The 24,642-nt window shown below is 43.7% G+C and overlaps 1 long non-coding RNA gene across 1 annotated transcript; it reads left to right on the forward strand.

Annotated features, from left to right (window-relative positions):
- Window positions 1-9,820: 9,820 nt before the first annotated feature.
- On the forward strand, window positions 9,821-22,740 carry LOC144369776 (uncharacterized). Its single transcript, XR_013429534.1, has 3 exons — window positions 9,821-10,044; window positions 14,427-14,574; window positions 22,279-22,740. It is a non-coding gene; the product is annotated as an uncharacterized LOC144369776 (long non-coding RNA).
- The last annotated feature ends 1,902 nt before the right edge of the window (window positions 22,741-24,642 follow it).

Genomic DNA, 24,642 nt, shown 5'->3' on the forward strand with positions numbered 1-24,642 from the left:
TACAATTCTCTGCTAAACTTAGTAATAAATATTTTGAAGCTTTTTTGAGGTTTCTTATTTAATACCAAAAGACCAAAAGCCACGTTGGTTATTCCTGGAAAAATTTTTAAAAATATATAAAAAATGCAAAGTAAAGTAGATTCATTTGTCAGCAAACAGTTGAAAGATGCTTAGAAAACATTGCTGTAGATTTAAAGAAACATGTATTAGAATAAATTACAGAGTGTAGGAGGTTTGCTCAACTGTTTAAAGAAAAATACAACTATTTCTTTCTTTTTTTTTTTTAAGAGAGAGAGAGAGAGAGAGAATTTTAATATTTATTTTTTAGTTTTCAGCGGACACAACATCTTTATTTGTATGTGGTGCTGAGGATCGAACCCGGGCCGCATGCATGCCAGGCGAGCTTGAGCCACATCCCCAGCCCAAATACAACTATTTCTAACATACTGCTGCTAAGGGAAATGTGCTTTTTTTTTTTTTTTTTTTTTTTTTAATGAACTGCTAAATAAAAAGTTTAGCAGAGGTGGGCACAGGAATATGACAAGTTCAAGACTTGTCTGGACAACTTAGTAAGTAAGACCCTATCTCAAAATAATAAATTCAAAAAAAAAATGGGGCTGAACTCTGCAGTAAAACACCCCTAGTTTCAATCCCCAGTGCCCCACCCTGCACAAAAAAAGAAAAAAACAGAGCAGACTTGAATTTGCTGATTTTTTTCTTCAGTAAGTGTGGTCCATAATCCATAATGTGCTGCCAGATGGGTTTTGTTTTGTTTTTTGTGTATGATCAAAAACGTTAAAGCTGTCCCTTTGAGGTAAAAATAATATCTTTACCACCACAAAGAAGAAATTACCTTTAGGAAGAAATTCATGCTGCTGAAAGAGGATTTTACAGATGTTGCTGAGGCAAGAGGATCACAGGTTCAAGGTCCTTCCTGGGTGACCCAGTCTCAATAAAAATGAAAAGGGCTGAAGGTATAGTTCAGTGGTAGAGCATCCCTGATTTGATCCTCAGTACCAAATGAAAAAAAAAAAAAAAAAAAACACTGAATGCAATTTACATTGCAAAAATACTTGATTAATATCAGGAAACACCAACTTACCAGTCAAAACTCAACTACACCTTTTGCATAGTTGGTAGATGAGATTGAAAAGTTAGTATTACATTAAGTAAATGGTAAAAATAATCCATCTCTTCCAAAACTTTATTACAAAACTTCGTGAGACATCTTTTCTCATGACAGTTTTTAAAACAAGCCAGGTTGAGATCTTCAAATCGTTTTATCACAATTTGTTATACTAAGATTTCCGAAGAAGAAGCATGTTCAATCATACTGAGTCCAAAATATTAAGATCTTTGAGAGCAAAATACTTTTTATTGATAAAAATTAACTTTTATTGATATTTAATCCATCATAATTTCAAGTTTAATCTTCTTTATTTTTACTTATTTATTTATTTGTTTATTTATTTATTTATTTGGGGGGGCTTAGGATCAAACCCAGGGCCTGGTGGATATAAAGCATGTGTACTGAGCTATTCCTCCAGCTTTACTTTCTATTTTTGTGTCTACTTTGTAATGCACATAACATATTAGGTTAGTACTACCAGTATTTAATGTATAAGAAATTCTTATAAGCTTATTTTATAAGTGAGTAAATAAGTGAGAAATTTAGATGAATAGTGAATTTTTTTTCTTTTACTAAAGTCATGATGTACCATAAGAAAGGTAAAGGCCACACGTTAGAAAAATTGCCCGGGTAGACAAGTTTAACTGTTCTGCATAGTGAAACCTAAACTATACTTTCATTTCTCCAGCAGTCTAAATTTGAGGAAATTAAATGCATATGGCCCTAAATACGCTCATTCTGCTTTAAAAAAAAAAAAAAAAAAAGGAGAAAAAAAATCTATCATGTTCATGCTGTGTTTGAAAAGGCCCTGAGAACAGTCCGGGTTTGTGTTTCCACGTCAGCCTTGGAACAGGCTGGATTGGACCCGGAGTCTAGATTTTGCCACGTTACAGAGAGCTCCCGCATCCTCCCTCTCGGGCAGCGTGGCTCCTCTCCCCTTTCTTCTGACATGTCCATCCCAGATGGTGAGTGTTAAGTCGACTTGATGGTAACATAATAAAAAAATTTAGAGTGCCTCGTGCAGGCACACTGTTCCCCACGCCACCCTCAGGGGCTTTGTCTGGAAGCACTGACCCAGCCCTGAAGGTGCTGCCTGTCTGTCCACTCTCATCGAGTCCATCCTCCTCTTACCATCCCCAAAGCAAATTAAGTTCAATGGAATACAAATCCTTCCCCTCAGGACCCTCTATGGCACCTCGCTCAATGAATTCTACATAACCCTCTCATCAGAGAGGCTGTCCACTTTAGCTCTGCATGGGGCACTCTGCAACAGCCCCTTCGGATGTTTCTTTAAGAAATGCAGATTTGGACATGAAGAGGCCAAAGATAGAACCTTCAGACAGATCCCTGTTTCAGAGAGAAAGGCAGAAAAATCACTGAGGAAGAAAGAGTGAGGAGAAATGGCTTTATGGAAACAAGGCAAGAGCTAGCTTCCATGACAAGAGCTAGCTTCCTCTTCCCTTAGCTTCCATGACATCTCCCTAATGTCTGTATGTCTGTCTGTCTTCCTTTCCTTTTCTCTCTCTTTTATAGCATTATAGGAGATTGAACCCAGGGGTTGCTCTAACACTAAGCTGCATTTCCCCCAACACTTTTTTTTTTATTTTTTATTTTGGGACAGAGTCTCACTTGGTTGTCCAGGCTGATCTTGAACTTGTGACCCTCCTGCCTCAATCTCCAGAGCAGCTGGGATTATAGGTGGGCACCCCCCACACCTAGCTCTTGCCTTCTTTCCATAAAGCCATTTCTTCTCACTCTTTCTTCCCTAATGATTTTTCTGCATTTCTCTCTGAAATAGGGATGTGTCTCAAGGTTCTATCTTTGGCCCTCTTCATGTCCAAACCTGCCATTTCCCAAAGAAATGTGTTTGCTCTCAGGGCTTCAGTTCTTCTCCCCAGCCCCACCCCCACTCCAGTACTGGGGACTAAACTCAGGGGCATTTTGCCACTGAACTACATCCCAGCCATTTTTAATTTTATTTTCAGATAAGGTCTTACTAAATTGCTGAGACTGGCCATGAACTTGCAATCCTCCTGTTTAGCCTAACTGCTGGGATTCCAGATGTGTGCCACCCTGCCCAGCAGGCCTTCAAATGTATTCAAGTGATCCCCAAATCTGTGTTTCTATGTCTGCTCTCTCCCCTAATTCCAGATCATGATGAGTTCATAAGTAACAGACAGATGTCCTAAAACCTCTCCAACCCAGGAGGCCCAAAATGTACCTCCTCCTCCTCCACCCCATGTCATTTAATGTGATTTAATGCCATTCATGCACTCCTTCCATTCCTGCTTCCTCACTTTCCGCTCCTCCCTCCACATTCAAGAAAGGGGCCTACCGCTTCTAGCCCTGTCAAGTCAACACCTCAGTTGAAGCAGTTATCTATTATTGAAGCAGTTATCTATGTCTGATCTAATACAGAGACTTCGTAACTAATCACTCTTTTTAACAGTCTTTGGACAACCAAGGTTTACCTAGTAAGTGCAAGCTGGGGTTATATCTCAGTGGTATAGTGTGGGCTCAGCCTGCCAGAGGTTCAGGCATTAGCACCACACACATTGGGGGGGAAGCTGCCTTATTAAAGGCATGTAAACCCCCCATGGTCTTCTTGCTCTAAAAGAGCAAAGGTCCTTCTGTCAAAAGGTGTGTTCCTTGGGGCTGGAGGTATATATATAGCTCAGTGGTAAAGCCCTAAGTTCATTCCCAATGAGAGAAAGGAGGGGAAGAAGGATGGAGAGAAGGGGACCTGGGGTTGGGGGAGAGATATTGATTGATTCTGCTATAATATCACAAAATAAAAATTTTTACTATCCTAGTTAAGATGTAAATATGCCCTTACAATCAAATAGGAAAAGCTCATTGACAAATATGAAACAGGGAAGGCCTCCCTTTGCCTTAGAGCTGTAGATCTCCACATTCATTGGAAACCCAACAGCATTGGAAAACCATTCTTTTTTTTTTTTTTTAATATTTTTAGTTGTAGATGGACACAATATCTTTATTTTACTTATTTATTTTTATGTGGTGCTGAAGATTGAACCCAGTGCCTCATGCATGCCAGGCAAGCGCTTTACCACTGAGCTACAGCCCCAGCCCTGGAAAACCATTCTTTATCTGTTGTCCAGAGCACTTTTGGGGAAATTGGGATGATCATGACAATAGATCTTCCTGTTGTGGAGCAATCATGTTCTCATAACGATGACAGAGTTGCTCACACTCTCAAACTAGGTTGGGATTTAAAGCAGCCCTTCCATCCAGTGTCCCTTTCTGCTTTCAGATCTTATGTGTTCTCTAGCATAGAGCAAGGTACCAGCACAGTGTCCCAGATGGGCCCTTCACAGCCTCCAGCATGGACTGAGAATGAACTCCATTCTCATGCCACACTCAGCAAGTTCCCATCTACCTGTTTCCCTCCCGTTCTTCTTCCTTTTCCACCTCCAATCCTTAGACTTAGAAAAGCTCTTCATATAATTAGAATAAAATATGAATGGCTAATGAAACTGTGGACCCAACTCAGAATCAGACCAAGGCATTTCAGTTATTATATGCTTCCTGGGCACAGAACCCACTTCCTGACACCAGAATTGGAATTCAGGGTCTCTACAAAGCTGCCCCTGCTCTCCTGAATACTACTAGGCTTTGAATGTGTTCCCCCAAAAGTTCTTGAGTTGGAAACTTAATTTCCAAAGCAGCAAGTTGGGAGGTGGGACCTCACAGGAGGGGTTTAGTTAGGGCTTCCTCAGCTTTCTCTGCTGCGCATAACCACTTGCCCTTGAGCTTTTCGCAAGATGAGGATGCATCAACAAGTTGTGAGTGCCTACTGCCTAATCTTGGACTTCCAGCCTCCATAACTATTTTTTTTTTTTTTTAAGAGAGAGTGAGAGAGAGGGGGACAGAGAGAGAGAGAGAGAGAGAGAGAATTTTAACATTTATTTATTTTTTCTTAGTTCTCGGCGGACACAACATCTTTGTTGGTATGTGGTGCTGCTGAGGATCGAACCCGGGCCGCACGCATGCCAGGCGAGCGCGCTACCGCTTGAGCCACATCCCCAGCCCCAATAACTATTGAGTTAAATAAATCTCTTTCCTTTATAAATCACAGTCTCAGTTATTCAGTTATAGTCGCCCCTGCCAGCCAATACCTGTCTGGCTCCCTTCCTCATTTCATTCATGTCTCTGCTCCATTGTAACTTTCCAGAAGGAGCATCCATGACTACCCTAACTAACATTGTACCTTTTCATTTCTAGCTAGCCCTTTTCTCTGCTTTATTTGTCCCTTAGCACTTTCTATTATCAGACACTATATGTTTAAGGTTGCCAGACAAAATACATATAGTCTTGGGGGCTGGGAATGCAGTTCAGTATTGGAGTATATGCACAGCATGCACAAGGCTCTGGGTTCAATCCCTGGCACTGGACATACTTATACTAAAAATTATTTGGTGATTATCTGAAATCCATTTTAGCTGATCATTTTGCTTTTTATTTGCTAAATCTGCAACCCTAATTATATTGCTTATTTATTTATTTACACTCAGGATTGAACCCAGGACCTCTTTACCACTGAGCAATATCCTCAGACCTTTTTATATTGTATTTTGAGACAGGGTCTTGCTAAGTTGCTAAGGACCTCAGTAAATTTCTGATGCTGACCTTGAACTTGCAATCCTCCTGTTGAGTCATTGGGATTTCTGACAGGGGCCACCACTCCCAGCTATATTGCATATTTAATCCCTTTCTTTCACTTGCAAACTCCATGAGGGCACAGATATGTCTATTGGATTCATTGTTCCAAATCCCCAATATCTGATGTCAGGGCCTTGTGAGGCTTGGCATACAATAGGTACTCACAAGGGTTCAAAAATGACGAGGAAAAAAGCACAGAGTCATTCAGCACTGGCTGAGGATTTCCATGCTAACTGGGCAATTCATGCCACATTCCCATCTGGCCTCCAGTGCCTCCTCGGAAAATTTTCAATTGTAACGGGGATTCCGAGGATGCAAATATTTACTTTCTGGTCCAGATATTGGATTAAGACCACCACGTACCAAACTACCAAACCCCATGCAAAAAAAAAAAAAAAAAAAAAAAAGCAGCTTACAAATCAGAACTGAGCTATCAATCTGGCAGTGAAAATAATCCCCCCTTTTCTAAGGGACCCCCATCAGTTCCTTGTCCTCCTAAGTATCCCCTTCTACAACTCTACCCTTCCTTCTCAACCTGCGTTTACTCTCACTGTCCAGTGAGCTCTGATTCTATACACAGGAAGACAAAACTCTGTCCATCAAATACTGTTCTCCACTGCGGATCTTTAACGTACTTGCACACTTGGAAGGTGCTCGCTGGGGCAGCCTCACCGGATGTTCTGACAGTTGATCATTGTTAGTTCTCACTCAGTTCCTTAGACAATACTTTCTCATTCTCTCCCAATCACTGGTGTATTTACTTAACTAAGTAACTCCTGTGACCTGTGGCATTCTTCTCACGGGCATTTTCCAGAGGCAGGAAGCCAGAAAACAGGTTAAAGTCCCAAATATTCAGCAGCAGAATAATAAATGCCTCTTGCCACAGCTGGAACTTTAAGAGTTCTCACTGAGAAGGAAATCACATTTTCTTTTTCTTCTTCTTCTTGTTCCATATCCCTAGAGGGAGAAACACATGCACACGACAGCATCAACACACATAATGACATTATGCAAATAATTGTCATTCGTGCTTTTTTCCCCTTAAAAATTCCTTTAAGCTCTGCTGTAACTTAGCCATGTTAGTTTTTAGTCATGTTTTGGTTGTTGTTATTTGCTTGTTTTCAGTATTGCGGATTGAATCCGGGGCCTGGCACATGCTAGACAAGCACTCTATCACTGAACTACATTCCCAGCCCTTTTTATTTTAATTTGAAACACAGCTCAGTTGCCCAGGCTGACTCTGAACTTGTAATCCGCCTGCCTCAGCTGCCCAGAGTATCTGGGCTTACAGGTGTGCGCCAGCATGCCTGGCACATCTCGGGATATCCTGAAGTAAATGTCCAAATACCAAGAATACAGGAAGTATTGAGGTTAACTGGGAAGAATAACTACTGGAAATCTGCCAAGAAAATTTCAAGGATCTCAGAAACAACCGTCCCTATAAAGAAAAAAGAAAAAGTCAAAACAGGAGCAAGATCTAGGCAGCCAGGCAGGTTGGCACTGCGATTTAGAGCTCTCATGCACTGGGCTGTTTCACCCTGGGCCTCTTGTGAAGCCACTGTGATGGTCTGATAGCACGTTACTTCAAAAGGTTCTAAACCATTCTCCTATTTTAATGGGCAAGCTATGTTCTAAACAGAGCCTTATACTTCCAATAATTCTTCTAGAATACAGCAAAATCTTCAGTACATATTAGGCTTTGGTAGTAGGGATTGAACCCAAGGGAACATTTGCAATCCTTTTTATTTTGAGATAGGATCTCTCAAGTTGGCCTTGAACTTGTGATCCTCCTGCATCACCACGCCCGGCCTTTTAGGATGTTTTAGATGCTCAGGACTTCTGTTCAATGTTTTTATTTATTTATTTTTTAGACATTGATGGGCCTTTATTTTGTTCATTTATTTACATAGGGTGCTGAGAATCGAACCCAGTTCCTCACACATGCTAGGCAGGTGTTCTACCACTGAGCCACAACCCCAGCTCCCTGTCCAATGTTTTAAATGACCAGAGGCCTATTGGCTGTTTCTGCCTGTGTTGCATCTATTTCTCACAGGACTGCTACAGTCTTCCTTGTACTGTATCCTAGGAGTTATTCCTGCATTTCCAGAAGAACTGCTTTCAGTAGCAGCTCCTTTTCCAATCAGTCATTGACATATGGTGACCAAATTTGCAAGCACTATGACTAAACTAAAAAGAGGCGTTGACCTTCTGGGAGTTTCCATCTTCTACAGTCGATGGGCTTTTCCCTCTCCACATTCCTCAGATGCACATTAGATGATAGCTGGCTTTGCAGGATCCTTGACTTCTGGGGGTTGTAGGAGCAAGGATAATACCAATGTTTATGGAGAGCCCCTCCCGACCGAGCATTGTTCTTAGCATTTTACTCTGTGAGCAGTGTCTCATTTCACAAAAGCCTCTGAGTTGGATCTTTTTATCATCTCAGAACACAAATAAGATTAGGAAACTATAATGGTTTGGATGTGAATAATATACTTCTATAAGAGAGCAGATTGCTATCAAGTATCTGGCCCCTTTTACCTTCCCTTTCTTTGCACCCCCCCTCCCCACCCTTCCCAATTTTCCCTCCTGCATGTAGCATGAGACCCTCACCAGAAGCCAAGCATATGCAGCCCTCAACTTTAGATTCCCAGCCTTACAAACTAAAAGCTAAATTAACCTCTTTCATTTAAAAATGCTCAGTCTCAGGTGTTCTGTTATGGCAACAGAAAATGGACTAAAATAACAAACATCTCAAGCATGCAGCCATGGACAATTAAGCCCTTGGCAGTCTGGAGCCATGTTCTTGGAGTCCAAGTTTAAAAGCTCTGAGTCATCTGCAACCTTGTAGCTCAACTCTGTGCTCCAATTTTTATCAAGTCTGTGAATCAGAGTCTCCTAAACACTCCAAATCTCTTAAGAGAAGATCCTAAGATTTTTAAGATTCTCTTCAGAATCCAATCCTAGCTTACTTCCCCAGCCTTCTGGCTCAAATCCCTGGCAAGGAACACTCTTGTATTCGTCAGTGTCTCGTTGTTGGAAGTCTTTCTTGCCTTGAGTACTTTGCATCAAGACAGTCCCTTAAACCAGGTGCAGTGGCACAAGCCTATAATCCCAGCAGCTAAGGAGGCTGCTGGGGCATGAGGATCTTGAGTTCAAAGCCTGCCTCAGCAACTTACTGAGACCCTAAGTAACTCAATGAGACCCTGTCTTAAAATATTAAAAAAAAAAAAAAAAAAAGAAGAAGAAGAAGAAAAAGGACTGGAGATGTGGCTCAGTGGTTAAGCATCCCTGGGTTCAGTCCCCAGTGCCAAAAACAAAGACAGTCCCTTAACCTCTTTGTGCCACCAACTCTTACCATTCTCGCCATAACTTGGATCCACCTCCTCCAGGGACCCACAAAGGCCTTGTCACTGGGTTAGGTCTTCTAGCCAGCTCCTCACTTATTCCATTTTTTTCTGAAGCACTGATCCTTTCAGTCCCTGATAGAATGTAGGCTTCCTTGAGAGCTCGACCTCGGGTCCACCATTGAACACCCAAAAAGTAGCTGGGCTTGATGACACTTATGGTCCAGCTACCGTGGAGGTTGATGCAGACTGATTGATCGATGGGCTCAGGACCCATGAAGAACCTGAAAACTAGGTTCAAAATGTGCCCAAAAACCTAAACTGCAGGAGATAGGCAAGTTCCCCTTAAGAGCCAGAGCCTGTGGGCCAAACCTACTAGACAGCTATCTAATTGAAGGTATTCACCATACCCAGAGAAAGAATGTGTCCATCAGGGGAGGGGGAGTGGGTTAGATTAGAACCTGGGGAAAAGAATCCCAGGGGGAGTCCTGCTTGGGCAGCGTTCACCCAGAACCTTCCCCGGTGGGAGGTGCCAGCTGAGGCAGCAGGTGTGGCCTGGCGCAGGAAGGATGCAGCGACAGCTGAGTCACCGGCCTGCCTCCCCCGCTCCAGTTCCCGCGGAGTTGGCAACCCGAATGCAATTCCGCTTCCGCCTTCAGGGATCGCCTAATAATAGCTGCCACGTGTTGGTCTGCACCGGTGCTAGGCGCATGCCTACGCCCCTCGCTGCATTTGGGCCTCACCCACCCCAGCTTCCAGCAGCGGAAGCCTGGCGGGCTGGAGGGCTGGTCCAAGGTCAAGCTGCAGATCCCTAAAAGAGGAAGAGCTGCCCTTTTGACCCAGGCTCCCCAGCTACAGGCTCAAGATGACCTCGCCTGTCCTTTGCAGGTACCGCCCACACGGGCATGCCTGGACTCTGAGAAAATAACTAATTTGGTCTCTGCTTGGTGCCTTTTGCTGGCTGGTTTCATGTCTGCTTCCCTGTTCAGTACCTGGAGATTGAAATTGCTCCACTCTCCTTACCTCCAGCTGCTCCCCGCCCCAGAACAACTCACAAGAACACACTGAGGTTCTGTCCCTCTGCCCTCCTGCCTTCTCTTCCTCAGAACCACCCCTACCATTTACCGGCACAGAACATTCTCCTAGGAACTGAGAGTGCAAGGAGTAAATGGGGGCTTTCCTCTAACCACTGAACAAAACAAACCGCTGGACATCTCCACGGTTACACTTTTTTGAGTGACTGGAGCAGCCCATTAATAATTATGGCAAGACAATTGGCATAGCCCAGAACTGATTCCAGCATAGGGGACAGAATTCACCTTAGGCACTTGGGAGAGACCTGAGAGATGGATCTGTAGGCTGGGTTCATCCATTATCTAGTGTGTGACCTTGGAAAAGTCACTTAATGTTCCTGAAACTCAGTTGCAAAATTTTGGAAACTCAGGACTGAAAACTGTCCAGATGTCCTTCTCTTCAAGGTTAGAGCGACTTTAGAAGAAACAGTGACCTGTTTTAGCCTATGCACCAATAGACACCCAATGCATGATTTTAGACACTTGCCCCCTAGTTCTAAATTGACAGGATTGCAGAACCAAGAGAAAAAACGTGCCTATGGGTGGTGACCCAAATCGCTCATTCCCCCTTTCCTCTCCCTTTCTCTCCCTTGCTCTTCAAACACGTGCCAAAGCCTCATTAAAGACCAAAAACCAGTCCATTAGGTGCAAATGCATGGAAACATATTCATGATTATTCAAATGAAGCCCTGTAAAATAATCAGCGCTGCCTTCATGCATATTCATCGTCACCATGCTAATCACTCAGTAATCTCACAAGAGGGTGTGCCCCTCTAATCCGGCTCCCTTTCCCCTCTCCCTGCTCCTCCCTTTGTCTGAGACTTTTTTCTCCGCTCCTAAGCCTCCCAAGGTCTTCTTAGGTCTTCACAATCTCATTCAGGGGAAAGATATTTCTGGTTCCGTGCTAAAGGTTGCTTTATTTATCTCCATCGGAAGATGATTCTACCAGAAGGTTACCCTTCTTCTGTGAAGCATGCCTGGTTGTGGTTCAACAGCATCCGTACTTTCTGATGCTTCCTGCGATGGAGAAGAGGTTCTCTTCACCATATGGGCACTGGGCAGAGCACCGTGCTGGGCTGAGGGGATCACCCACAAGGACACTTCACAGTCAAGGGCAGGATGAAGACAACGGAAATGATGCTATAAAAACCTGCAGAAGGGAAATGAAAGGAACAGAGGGGGATAGGGAAAAAAAGAGAGTGGAATGAAGCTGACATCACTTTCTTATATTGTGTACATCCACAAGAAATTAATGAAAAAAAAAAAAACTATGGGTAAATGGCAGAAAATCAATGGAGGGAAGGGAGAGCAGCAGATAGGGAAGGGGAAAGAGGTACTGGGGTCCTACTTAGAAAAAAATACATTCCCTGTTCATGTAATCATATCAAAATGGATTTAACTGACTTGTATGACTAAAAAGGACCAATAAAATAACAAAATAAAATAGCACATCAGAAGTACCAGGCCAGGTGCAGTAGCACACACTTGTCGTCCCAGCCACTGGAAGGCTGAGGCAGGAGGATCCTGAGTTCAAAGCCAAACTCAGCAACAGCGAGGCGCTAAGCAGCTCAGTGAGACCCTGCCTCCATTAAATTACAAAATAGGATTGGGGATGTGGCTCAGTGGTGAGTGCCCCTGAGTTCAACCCCTGCTACCCACCCACTCCCCACCCCAAATAAACAATAGTACCAGGCCAGAGCCTTGGAAGTATGTAGGGGTCAGCATTCACCATGGGGAGCCTGATGTGGAGATGGGTGAGGCCACTCAGGGCTGAGGGTGGCATTCAGAGTCTTCATGCCAACTCTACCTGCTGGCCACTTACACTCTTGGTCTCCCCACCCCCTCTCCCACACAGATCCTCCCACATGGTTGGCAAGCATTGTACAACTGAGCCACACCCCCAGATCTATTTGTGTTCTTTGTTTTTTTTTTTTTTTTGTTTGTTTGTTTGTTTGTTTTGATGGGGGGATTGAATCCAGGGGTGCTTAACCACTGAGTTACATTCCCAGTCCCACTCCCCATCCCCTTTCTTTTGAATTTTGAATCAGAATCTCACTAAATTGCCCAGACTAGCCTCAAATTTGTGATCCTCCTGCCTTAGCCTCCTGAGTTGCTGGGAATATAGTCGAACATGCCACAGAGCCCAACTCCATTCATGGTCTCTTATCCTTCTCTTGGTCCTCTCTCTGTCTTTCATAACTTGACCAGGTGTCATTGATTGCAGCAAACATGTTCTAAGTTAGAAAATAACCATGAATATGGGTGAGACAGGGTACAAGGCAGATCCCTATAATAATGATATGTCACTAAAACTTAATCCCTCTAGTGAAGCCCTCCAGTAGCCTGTTGCAGTTACAAAGACTAAGCACCACGTCAAGAAAGGGGCCTCGTTCATGCAAAGAAAGGGGCCTAGTATGTGCACTTAGAAACCCAGGGGGTTGTCCCATTGCCCTTTTTGGTAGTAGCCAGAACAGTATCTAAAGTACTTTTGGTATTTAATGGTAAGGGAGGGTATTTGGTTTTTTGTTTTGTACTGGGTATTTGAACCCAGGGGCACTTAACCACTGAACCACATCCACATCCCTTTCTTAATATTTTATTTAGAGACAGGGTCTCGCTAAGCTGTTTAGAGCCTTGCTAAGTTGCTGAGGCTGGCTTTGAGCCCAGGATCCTCCTGCTTCAGCCTCCTGGGCCACTAGGATTATAGATGTGCACCACCAAGCCCAGCAAGAGAGAGTCTTAAGCCATTTCTATCCTTTGATGGAAAAAGATAGCAGGGAATAGGAACCCTCATAGTTAGGGTCTTTGAAAATTCTAGAATGGAAATAAAAATAACAAAATTAAAGGGGGAGGAGTGATAATAGCTACCACAACCTCTAGGGCCAAATGAAATGTTTGAGTACTCTTTTTAGATGCCACTCTGTAAAATACAGATGGGTCTCTTTGTTATCTCTAATTCTGTACAAGAAACATTTTACTTCTCGAGCTTTTCAGGGTGTAAAGAAAACCTAGTGTTGCTTTGGTTTTGAATAACATCATTTTTCTTTTTCTTTTTTTTTTAAAAGTACAATTAGTGCTTACTAATTGTACAAAATAATGGTTTTCATTGTGACATTTTATACATACATATAATGCACTTTGATCCTACCTACCTACCTACCTTCCTATTGCTCTCTCTTACCTTCCTCCCCTCTTCCCCTGGAAGCATCATTTTTCTTATCAAATGAGAAGCAAATTGTTCCTAAGTACCACAAATATATAGGATGAAAATGAATTGAAAATAGTTTCTACAGCAATACTTTCAGGAGTTTCATTTTGCTCCTTAAAGGCCTGAGAATAAAATAGCTCATCAAAGCGAGCCGTCGGTTTCTCTTTTCTATGAAGTGTAAAGAATACTACCAGGGATGTTGGGTGACAAAAACCATTATCAATTTTTCATGGTTGATTTGTTAGTGGTTGCAGAGAGGGAAATAATATTACTTTCTAATCCAAAAGAGGGCTCATATCTAATATTTGCAACATTATTTCTGAACGTAGCTCTCTCTTCCTAGAAATTGTCGCCCCAAACAGGAGTCCCTGGTTTGATTTAATGAGATTTACACAAAAGGAGTTGTCAGTAACCACAGAAACAGGGCAGGGTTTTCATAATGATTGTGCCTGAATTGTATTCCAGTCTGAAAAGAGCCTTTTTAATTATAGGGTTTGGGGACTGGGGGGGCGGGGGGAGCAGGTTGTGCCAAAGTAGAAGGGGCAGTGGGGTAGATGTAGTTTTTCTTGGTAAGAAACTGGGAAGTTCTTTTATCTGTTTACAAGGAGAACAGGGGGACCTCACTAACAAGTCTTAACCCCAGGACTTGGCTTAACCTGGGGGACACATTGGTCATGTCAACCCCGTGTGTTTGCTGGTTCCTCCCTTCTTAAATTGCAAGTTCTTCAAAAGGCTCAGAAGGCCTGGGGAGGGGTAGCTGAAGGGTCAGTCCAAGAGAGTTCAAAGGTTAAGAATACCTCTGCAGCCTCAGGTCCTGGAGATCTTGAGTTGGAGCACAGGCTGCCCTGAATCGGAAGCTCCCAGGCAACACTGAGTAGAGCCATTCTGAAGTTGGTGACATGGCAGTTTGTCTCCTGATCTCACAGAACAGGAGATGGGATTTTTACAGTTTTAGGCAATTCCCTCCCCTCTGAATTTCTCTATTTCAGTTTCTCACGTCAAGCTGAAAGCAGCAGCAGAACTCATTATAGAGAATGGTACCAAAAAAAAAGAAGAAGAAGAAGAAAGGAAGAAAGAAAGCAGCACAATCCAGTTAATGTCACCAACCTGCGGCACAGGACTGTGCCTTTTGCGTGGGTACGAAAAAGGGTAGAACTCAGAGTTCCCCGGGGTGAGCCCATGTGGGTGGCTCCACGGCCTCCGGGTTCTATCTTGTCAGGCTCTACCCCTCCTCTATCTCTCTTTTAATTCATTATTTATTTAGGGGCACTGGGGATTGAACTCAGGGTCTTGCATGTGTTAAGCAAGTACTCTAACACTCGGCCACCTCCCCAGCCCTTTTAATTTTAGACTAGCATGGAACTTTCCATCCTCCTGCCCTAGCCTCTGGAGACACTGGGATTATGAGTATGTGTCCATGTGTCTGGCTTCTTTGTATTTTTTAATTAGGTTTATTGAGGCATAATTTGCAGGTGATTTGTAAGCTCAACCCTAGCAATTGGATGGGACCAACATGGAGGGGCATGGATCCACAATTATAGTATCATACAGGATCATTCCAGGGCCCTAAAAACCCTCTATGCTGCACCTGCTCATCCTTAACCCCTAACAACCGCTGATCTTTTTACCGTCTCTATAGTTTTTTTCCTTTTCCTGAATGTCACATGATTGGAATTATAATATGCAACATTTTTGGATTGGCTTCTTTCACTTAGTAACACGCGCTGACATTTCCTCCATATCTTTGCATAGCTTGGTTTCACATTGTACTCTGGCTGTACCACAGTTTATTCACTTGCCTGTAGATGATAACATACATTTTAAGGTAAATTACAAACAAAACTGTTCAGTATGTCGACTCTGGTAGTGGACACAGGAGCCTACACAGGTGTAGAGTTGTATAAACTTAATTCCTACACACACACACACACACACACACACACACACACACACACAGAGATAAATACAAGTCATAATGAGGAAACCTAAGTATCATCAATGAACCGTTTCAATGCCAATATCCTGAGATATCACGGTACAGTTTTGCAAAATGTTACCATGGGGATTTGGGCAAAAACATACAAAGGATCCCTCTGTGTCATTTCTTACAGCTGTATGTGAATCTATAATTATCTTGGTAAAATTTCAATTAAAAGAAGAATTATAAAAATACTTCGTTTAATGATATCAATACTGAAGCGTGCAGGGTGAAGTATTCTTAGGAAATGCACAATGGGTGATTGATGGATGGTGAGAGGGATGTTTAGATGGATAGACATGTGATAGAGCACAGATCATAAAATTAATCACAGAATTGAGGTGGTGGGTGTTCACTGTGTAATTCTTTAAACTTCTCTGTATGCTTGAACTTCTTCATAATAAAACGTGAGAGGAAAAAAGCTGGAAATTACTTGCTTTGGTATAGGTTTTTCATTGATGCCAACAGAGAGCCATCAATCCTACCTACCAAGTTGGTTTCAACTTGTCCAGCTCATGGTTGCAAGGTAGCTGCCATAGCTGCAGGCATCACATCAGCATTAGAGAGGGGCAAAAGGGAAAGGGTTGGACTGCTGCCACAGTCCCCTTTCATCAGGAAATGAAAAGCCTTCCCAGAAATATCCCAGCAGATTTCTGCTTACCTATCATTGCTCTGAACTATCTAAGGTGGATGAGAGGTTGGGAAAGTGATTAGTTAGCACCGCCATTGTCAACCTCTCCCACTCCCAAATTTGGTTCATTAACAAAGAGAGCAGTAGGGACACTGAGCGAGTATTTTGTAGATATCTACAACTCCTATGATTGGCCACACTGCCTGGTGGGAAACATTGCTGTTATCATCAGGTCTGTGCTCATTTCTGTGATTTTGGCATTATTACTTCCGCCAAATCCCCACATTAGCTGGGTTAGTAGAAATCCCCACATATGTGTGAAGCCTATGACCGAAGACTTTACGTGACTATTCTACCCCATAGGTCATATAATTTAGGGCTCCTCATGGGGTCATGAGTTATATGGCTTAAAATTAAAATTAACCCAGTCAAGAAGCTAGCAATATTCCAGAAATGAGAAGACTTGAATTTCCTCTATTTTGAAATGACATCTATATATAGCTTATTTAACAGTGGGGCACTAACTAGTTGGGCACAGTGGCACTTGCCTGACTGTAATCCCAGCCACTCAGGAGGCTGAGGCAGGAAGATCGCAAGTTAGAGGCCAGCCTCATCAATTTAGTGAGACCCTGTCTCAAAATTAAAATATAAGAAGGGCTGGGGCTGTATGTAGCTCAGTGGTAAAGTGCCCCTGAGTTCCCAGTACCAAAACAAACAAACAGGCCCCATCAGATCTAAATATGCGTTCTTTGTTCTTTGTGTAGCAAGCAAACAATGTGAAAATTCCAAAGCTCCGACTCAGTACATCCCACACATCTGTTTATTTCAACTTGGTAGAAACTGATGTGAATGACCTTGGGCCTGAGATGTGGTAGCCACCTACAAGTCTATTAACTTTGGTACCAGCAGGTATTTTATTAACTTGGAGAGATACCTACCTTGAAGGTTTACATTCCATCTCTTCCGCACGTAATTTGTTATTGGATGGAACCCTTTAACTTTTGGATCCAAAGTAAAACACATAACCTTAAAATAAAACAGAATCTTTACTTGGTTCTTGCTTTTCTTTTTCTTGGTGCTGGGCACTGAACCCAGGGCCTCCCACACGCTAGACAAGCGTTCTACAACTGAGGTGCGCTACCAGCCCTGTGAACTGGACTTGTAAAATTTGGCTGGGGTAATTTTATAAGTCAGGTAACCATCAGCGACGTGGCCACCTCTGGATAGCTTGATAGAATTCCTCCGCCTCTGTAGTTGAGAGCTGTGTAGATTTTTGAGGAAATCTCCCACCCTCTATCCTTCAGCTTGGTTCTGGGGCTGGCCCTGCCCCAGGTTGGCTGTATGAATGAGTCCTCCAGCTACTTAGGCGAATCGGTGTTCCCTGCCTCTTCTTCAGACTCTGTCACCTTGTTAGGAGCAGGGACACATGTGGGCAGACTTTGTCTTTGTGTATTTTGTATTTTGCCAAAGGTCTGGCACCAGAGCTAATAAATAATCTTGGCCCTTTCTTTTGAGTAGCCTGCTATTGTTCTCTGCTCACGAGGCATTTTGTGCCCGGTTCCTGTGTGGAAAGGTCTTGGTTCTGATCAAAGGTGTTACCCAGTAAAAGGCAATTGGGCGGCTCAATTATTTACCGAGTACCCATAAGTACCTACCATGCTAGGTGTTGGAACTATCGATAGCAATGCACTCATTATTAGGGCAAACTATACAGAACATAAAATTGACCATTTTAATAATTTTAAGTATAAAATTCAGCAGCATGAAATATGTTCACAAGGTTGTATGACCATCGTCACTCTAGCCCTGGAATCCTATGATCGTCCCAAATAGGAACTCTGTCCCCATTCAGCAGTAATACCCCATTTCCTCTCCTAGTCCCCACCACTTCCTGTGTCTATGAACTTGACTCTTCTGGGCACCTCAGACAAATGGAGCCACACACTATCTGTCCTTTTCTGTCTGACTTATTTCTCTTAGCCTCGCGGCAGCCTTCCTTTTAAAATCTGAGTAATATTTCACCATGAGTCTAGGCCACAGTTCATTATCCATTTATCTGTGGGTAGACATTGGGTTGTCCACTGTGAATAATGCTGCTATAAACGTTTGTGTACAAAATGCCGGGTGTGGTGGCGTAAGCCTGTAACCCAGGGGCTCGGGAGGCTGAGGCAGGAGGATCGCGAGTTCAAAGCCAGCCTCGGCAAAAGTGAGGCGCTAAGCAACTCAGTGAATCCCTGTCTCTAAATGAAATACAAAATAGGGCTGGGGATGTGGCGCAGTGGTCGAGTGCCCCCGAGATCAATCCCCGGTACCAAAACAAAACAAAACAAAAAGCAAACATTTGTGTATAAGGATCTGCTTATGTCCCTGTTTGAGTCCCTTCTCTGATTTCTCTTGGGTATATAGTAGCAAAAGGATTGCAGGGATATATGGTAGCTCTGTTTAACTCTGTTAAGGAAATGTCACACCCTCATGTAATTCTTGTGTGTAGCTCTCCTGTTTCCTAGTTTCCATTTTACATTTTCACCAACAGTGCACCAGAGTTCCAATTTCTCCACATCCTCTCCAATACTTGTTATTCTCTGTTTGTTTATTATTTTCATGTCTTGTTTGTTTGTTATCCTGGGACTAAAGAGCGGGATCTTTTATGTAGTGGACAAGCACACACCATTTTTTGGTGTTTTTTTTTTTTTTTTGTATTGGGGATTGAACTCAGGGGCACTGGACCACTGAGCCACATCCCCAGCCCTATTTTGTATTTTATTTAGAGACAGGGTCTCACTGAGTTGCCAAGCACCTCATTGTTGCCTAGGCTGGCTTTGAATTCGCCATCCTTCTGTCTCAGCCTCCCTAGTCGCTGGGATTACACGTGTGCACCACTGTGCTGGGCTAAGCACACACCATTGAGCTATATGTCCATTCTGTTTTGTTTTTTAAATAACAATCATCCTCTCGAGTGTGAGGTGGTATCTCTGGTTTTAATTTGCATTTCCTTAGTATAGAAACATATACATGCCCATATATAATCCAAGGACATTATATTTTCCACTCCATTTTATGGATATGGAAGTTGAGGTTCAGGGTTTGCCCTGCTCTGAAGTGGGGGATGCTGATTTAATTCAAGGTGTGTTGGTCTGATTCCAATGCTGCTATGCTGACTCCCCCTGTGCTTTGTAAAGTAACAGGTGCTTTGACTTTCAATAAACATGTACTGTATTAAATATTGAATCTAGAAATGTGGCTGGGGTTCAAAAAATAATTCCTTGACTCCGTCGATCAGAAACTATTTAAAACCCAAAATAGGTTCACTGTGTCACTTTTGCTCTCTGCTAAATGCAGAGTATTCAAGCCAAAAGCAGTAGTTGCTTTGAGAGTGAACAAATCTAGGAAAACTTGGTGCCAATTTTCTTTCTAATGGAAGAAAGTGGAATAGCGGCATGCCCCAGAAGTCTTCGACACAACAAAAGGCTTAGAAACATTGCCATTTCCTCCATTTTGGTGGGTACACTGCTAATAGCCTTGTAACCGGATTCTAAGGGAGTTTTTGACAAGTGAAGAAGTTTCCTGGGGATAAACACAATAGGCCTTTTTTCCTAGGCAGAGAAATATTCTTCAGTAGCCAAAGAAAATCACCCCTATGGATGTCTAAAATTTTATCTCGCTAGGCTCACTCAAATTATCCTAAAAGTAGAACTATAGAAGGGCAAAAAAATGGGCTTCTTGGCATCCCAATTCCACCCTTTAGATGGCTGAGAGGAAATGTGGATGATGAGGCACCAACCAGGGGTGGAAGGATGGTGGCTTGGCCCAGGGTGGTGGCAGTGGAAAGAAACTAAATGATTCGGAGAAAACTTCAAGCTGTGTTGGACGGGGAGGGGTTTAGCTGCATTGCAATTTCTGTCTTGCTAGCGTAGGAGACGATGGTGATGTCTTCCCATAACCCTTGAGTCCATCTTGAACTCACCTGCCGCTTTGAGAAACAGCTGCCCCGCACCCTGATGGCATCTGGGCTCAAGTCCTTTTGTCCCCTGCCCGTGGGCCTTCCTTGGCAGCAGAAGCGTGCTTACCAGCAGGCACCCAGCTGGAAATGCTGCCCAGTGAAAGCTCCCAGAAGCAACTGTGGGTCCACAGGCCCTAGGGGGCCGGAGGTGTAGCCCAGTGGTTCTCAGCATGCGTGAGGCCCTGGGTTCAACCCCCAGCACCGCCCCCAAACCCCCACAAACCAAACAGGGTATGGGAATTGCTGGGTAAACCCCCCAGCTCCCTCTCCTTTCAGTGGGACTCTGGTGGGTGTGTCCTTTACAGTAAGGAACCAGCTCAAAGCCAGTTGTCTGAAGGGGTAACCCAGTCCTTAGCACCCTACAGATGCACTTCACTCCCTTTTCCATCTCATTTCTCCATTCCTGGAATCCCAAATAAACCACCAGCACCCAGGGGAATCCAAAACTAAGGCACCTCCCTGCAGGCCACCCACCAGAAGGCTTAGGTTGGTATTTACTTCTCAAGCCCAGCTTCTCTTCCTACCCACCTTACCCAGATCTCTGGAGTTGCCCATGTCAGGAGCTGGGGTAGGTCCCTTGGTGGGGGGTGGGGGGTTGAAGAAGAGGGAGGGGACCTAGGTTTTAGACCTACAGACTTGGAAGGATGGTGGTACCATCCACAGAGCTAGGGAATGCTGGACCAGTTGAGGGTAAAGATCCCGGGTGAGCCGATTTCCTCGCAGAGACAGCCGGTCCGTGCCTCTCCCCAATCACTGAGTGTTTATTGCCTGGCTAAGCGGAGCAAGACTGGCTCAGGCACTTGTAAGGTCCAGCACGAAAATGATACACAAAATTATAAGAGGTTATGAGGGGCAAGGGGGAGGGAAAAAAAAGGGAGAGAATTGAACAACAGCAGAGGAGGCAGAGAGGGAAGATGGGAGGGGAGGGGAGGGGAGGGGGGATAGTAGGGGATAGGAAAGGTAGCAGAATACAACAGTCACTAATATGCCATTATGTAAAAATGTGAGTGTGTAACAGATGTGATTCTGCAATCTGTATTTGGGGTAAAAATGGGAGTTCAAAACCCAATTGAGTCAAATGTATGAAAGATGATATATCATGAGCTCTGTAATGTTTTGAACAATCAATAAAAAAAAAAAAAAAAAAAGAAAGAAAGAAAGAAAGAAAAGGCAGGGCCTTTGTTCCAAAGTGAAGAATTCCAAGACGGCAAACAGAGCATTCAATCCAGCAGGGGCCCCTTCTGAGGGCTGGGCCTGTGCACTGCTCAGGTGGCCCTGCCTAGGGCCCCAGCTAGAGCTGGGGGGGCATTGGGGTGGGGTGGAGGAGACAAAGAGGAGGAGGAGAAGCCTGGTTGTCACAGAGCTCCGGGGCTACCGGGGTCAGAAACAAGTAAACAAATAGTTACAAGAATTGTCCTTACCTTTTAGAGACCCATGATAAAATATTTGCAGATGAAATGATATGATATCTGGGATTGCTTCAAATAATTCTGGAGATAAGGGACAGTGGGTGGGGAGTATACTGCCACCAGTTAATCATTGTTGAAGCAGGGATGGTCCCTGACTGTTCATTGTAATATGCCTTATGACATACGTACACACATAGGTTTGACGTATATATGTATGATATGCTTTATACTTTATATGTTTGGTGTTTTCCAGAGTTTAAAAAATTTTAAACAAAAACAAGCAGGAACAATACTATATGGAAAATGATGGTATAGATGCTGGAATTTGGAGATTATTTACATACCACATCCAGTCCACCCTGTTCCTGATTTACAGTATTTTTGAGATTTATATATTTCAACTTGGAATTTAAATATTTACGTACAGCCTCCCAAAAGAGCAGAATAGATTGTTTTGTTTTTGTTTTTGAGACAGAGTGTCAGTGTTGCTCAGGCTGGTCTCCAGTTCCTGGGGTCATCTATTCTCTTGTCTCAGCCTGCCAAATAGCTGGGACTACGGCACGTGCCACTAAGCCTAGCTTCCAAAACGGTTTCTAGACATGAAAACCCCTGACCTGCTGAATGATTGCTCTTCATCCTCCACCCTCTGCCCAGCCTTCTTCTTCTTCTTTTTTTTTTTTTTAATAGAGAGAGGGGAGAGAGAGAGAGAGAGAGAGAGAGAGAGAGAGAGAGAGAGAGAGAGAGAGAGGATTTTAATATTTATTTCTTAGTTTTCGGTGGACACAACATCTTTTTTTTTTTAATTTTAATATTTATTTTTTAGTTATTGGAGGACACAACATCTTTGTTTGTATGTGGCGCTGAGGATCGAACCCGGGCCGCACGCATGCCAGGCGAGCACGCTACCACTTGAGCCACATCCCCAGCCCGGACACAACATCTTTACAAGATCTTTGTATGTGGTGCTGAGGATCGAACCCAGGCCGCATTCATGTCAGGCAAGCGCGCTACTGCTTGAGCCACATCCCCAGCCCTGCCCAGCCTTCTTCTAAGCCTGTCAACTACTGATCTGCTTTCTGTCTCTGTATCTGCCCATTCTGGATACTTCATACAAATGGAATAATACAATATGGGACATTTTGTATCTGCCTTCTTTCACTCACTTCGTTTTCAAGTTTCACCCACATTGTAACATGTCAGTACTTTAGTCCTTTACATGGGTCAATAATATTCCATGTTATGACTACCATATTGTGACTATCCAGTAAATAGTTGATACACCTTTGAGTTGTTTCCACCTTTGCCTACTGTGAATAATGCTGCTGTGAACATTCAAGCACAAATATTTGCTTGAATTATCTGATATTAACTCTTTTGAATACATACAGAAGTGAAATTGCTGGGTCCTGTGGTAAATCTATTGAACCCTGAAGAATTACCGTACTGATTCCATGGTATTTATATTCTCACTAGCAATGCCTGAGTGCTGAGAGCCACAGCTGAGTCGGAATGGCCCCTGGCATTTTGCCAATAATATTGATTGACAGGCAAGGCATTACTATCTGCCTCGGCCGCAACTTTGCAGTTCTCACGCTACTTTGGAGTACTCGTGGGGATTCCAGGGGATTCCTGGAGAGTTCCCATTGGTTGGGGAAGTGCAGGAGGAGGGATTTCCGGAGGATATTTCCAGCTACTGGTTCCTGGACAAGCCGAGTGGCGTTTGGGGGAGTTCCCCGGAGCATGTGTGGTGTGTGCTGGTGGAGTTCAGAAATAAAGTTTGTTCCTGCTTCAGTGGCTCCTGACTTGTGCCCAGCCAGACTGCGGCACCTGAGAGCTTCAGCTTCTGCACATCTTCACCAATACTCGGGTTATTAATCATTTTTTAAAAAATCATAGTCATCCTAAACCGGGCACGATGGCACATGCCTGTAATCCCAGAGGCTCTGGAGGCTGAGGCAGGAGGATCGTGAGTTCAAAGCCAGCCTCAGCAACAGCAGGATGCTTGGTAACTCAGTGAGACCCTGTCTCTAAATAAAATATGAAATAGGGCTGGGGATGCGGCTCAGTGGTCGAGTTCCCCTGAGTTCAATTCCCAGTACCAAAGAAGGAACAATTATAGTCTTCCTGGTGGGTGTGAAGTGCTATCTTGGGGGTCCTTCCATGTTTGGTTCCCTTTTTCTTTCAGATGCTTTTCCTTCCTTTTAAAACCATCTTGATTATAACATTTACATATATAAAATCTTCCCACTGGGTGTGATGGCAGACCCCTTAATCCCAGCTCCTCGGGAGTCTTGATTGCAAGTTTGAGGCCAGCCTGGGCACTTTAGTGAGACCCTGTCTCAAAGTAAAAAATAAAAACGGCTGGAGATGGAGCTCAGGGGTGGAATGCTCACCTAGCAGGTCTAAGGCCTTGGGTTCAATCATCCTACCTCAAGAAACAGATAAACTCACCTCTGATGGTTAGTAGTCAGATAAAGCATCTACTGTGTCCAGGCCTACTCTTGGCGGTGCTGACTGCCCCAACATCTAAGTGACAGGATGTGGCCATGGAAGTTGGGAGGTTTCTCTTGACGCCCTGAGGAAGCAAACTGGGCTCCGGAAAGATCCCCGTGGGTTGGGGGAAAGCGTAGGCCTCCATCTCCCCTCTGCATCATTCAGTTTCTACTGTGCCATACAAACCTGTGCACAATAGAAATGTGCCACGGTTCTGGGGCTGGAGGTCCAAGATCACACGGGTTGGCATGTGTGGTTCTTCCTGAGGCCTCTCTCTCTATGTGTACACATCCCTGGTCTCGTTCTCTTCTTTTATGGTCTCAAGTCATATTGGTTTAGGGTTCCACACTTAAGACCTCATGTGACTTTAATGACCTCTTTAAAGCTTATCTCTAAACAGTCACCTTGAATAGTAGGGCTTCAGAACATGAATTTTGCAGGGACATAATTCAGCCCCTCTGAGTTTTGACTTTGTCGTCACCTTAAAGGAAACAGAAAGCAACTTGAGAAGCTCATCGACACTCACAAGTAAAACCCTGGCCCTCTGCCACACCACTCATTGGCTCACTGAGCCAGGCCAGGTGGAGATCTACAGCAGAACCGGCTCTGCCCCTCAGGCCAGGAGAGGATGGCTTTCAGTTTAGAGGCCACCACTAAAGCCCTTTTATTTCTCTGGCCAGGTAGTTATTACAAG

The sequence above is a fragment of the Ictidomys tridecemlineatus genome, chromosome 13 (assembly GCF_052094955.1).
Source record: "Ictidomys tridecemlineatus isolate mIctTri1 chromosome 13, mIctTri1.hap1, whole genome shotgun sequence".
Taxonomy (NCBI): domain Eukaryota; kingdom Metazoa; phylum Chordata; class Mammalia; order Rodentia; family Sciuridae; genus Ictidomys; species Ictidomys tridecemlineatus.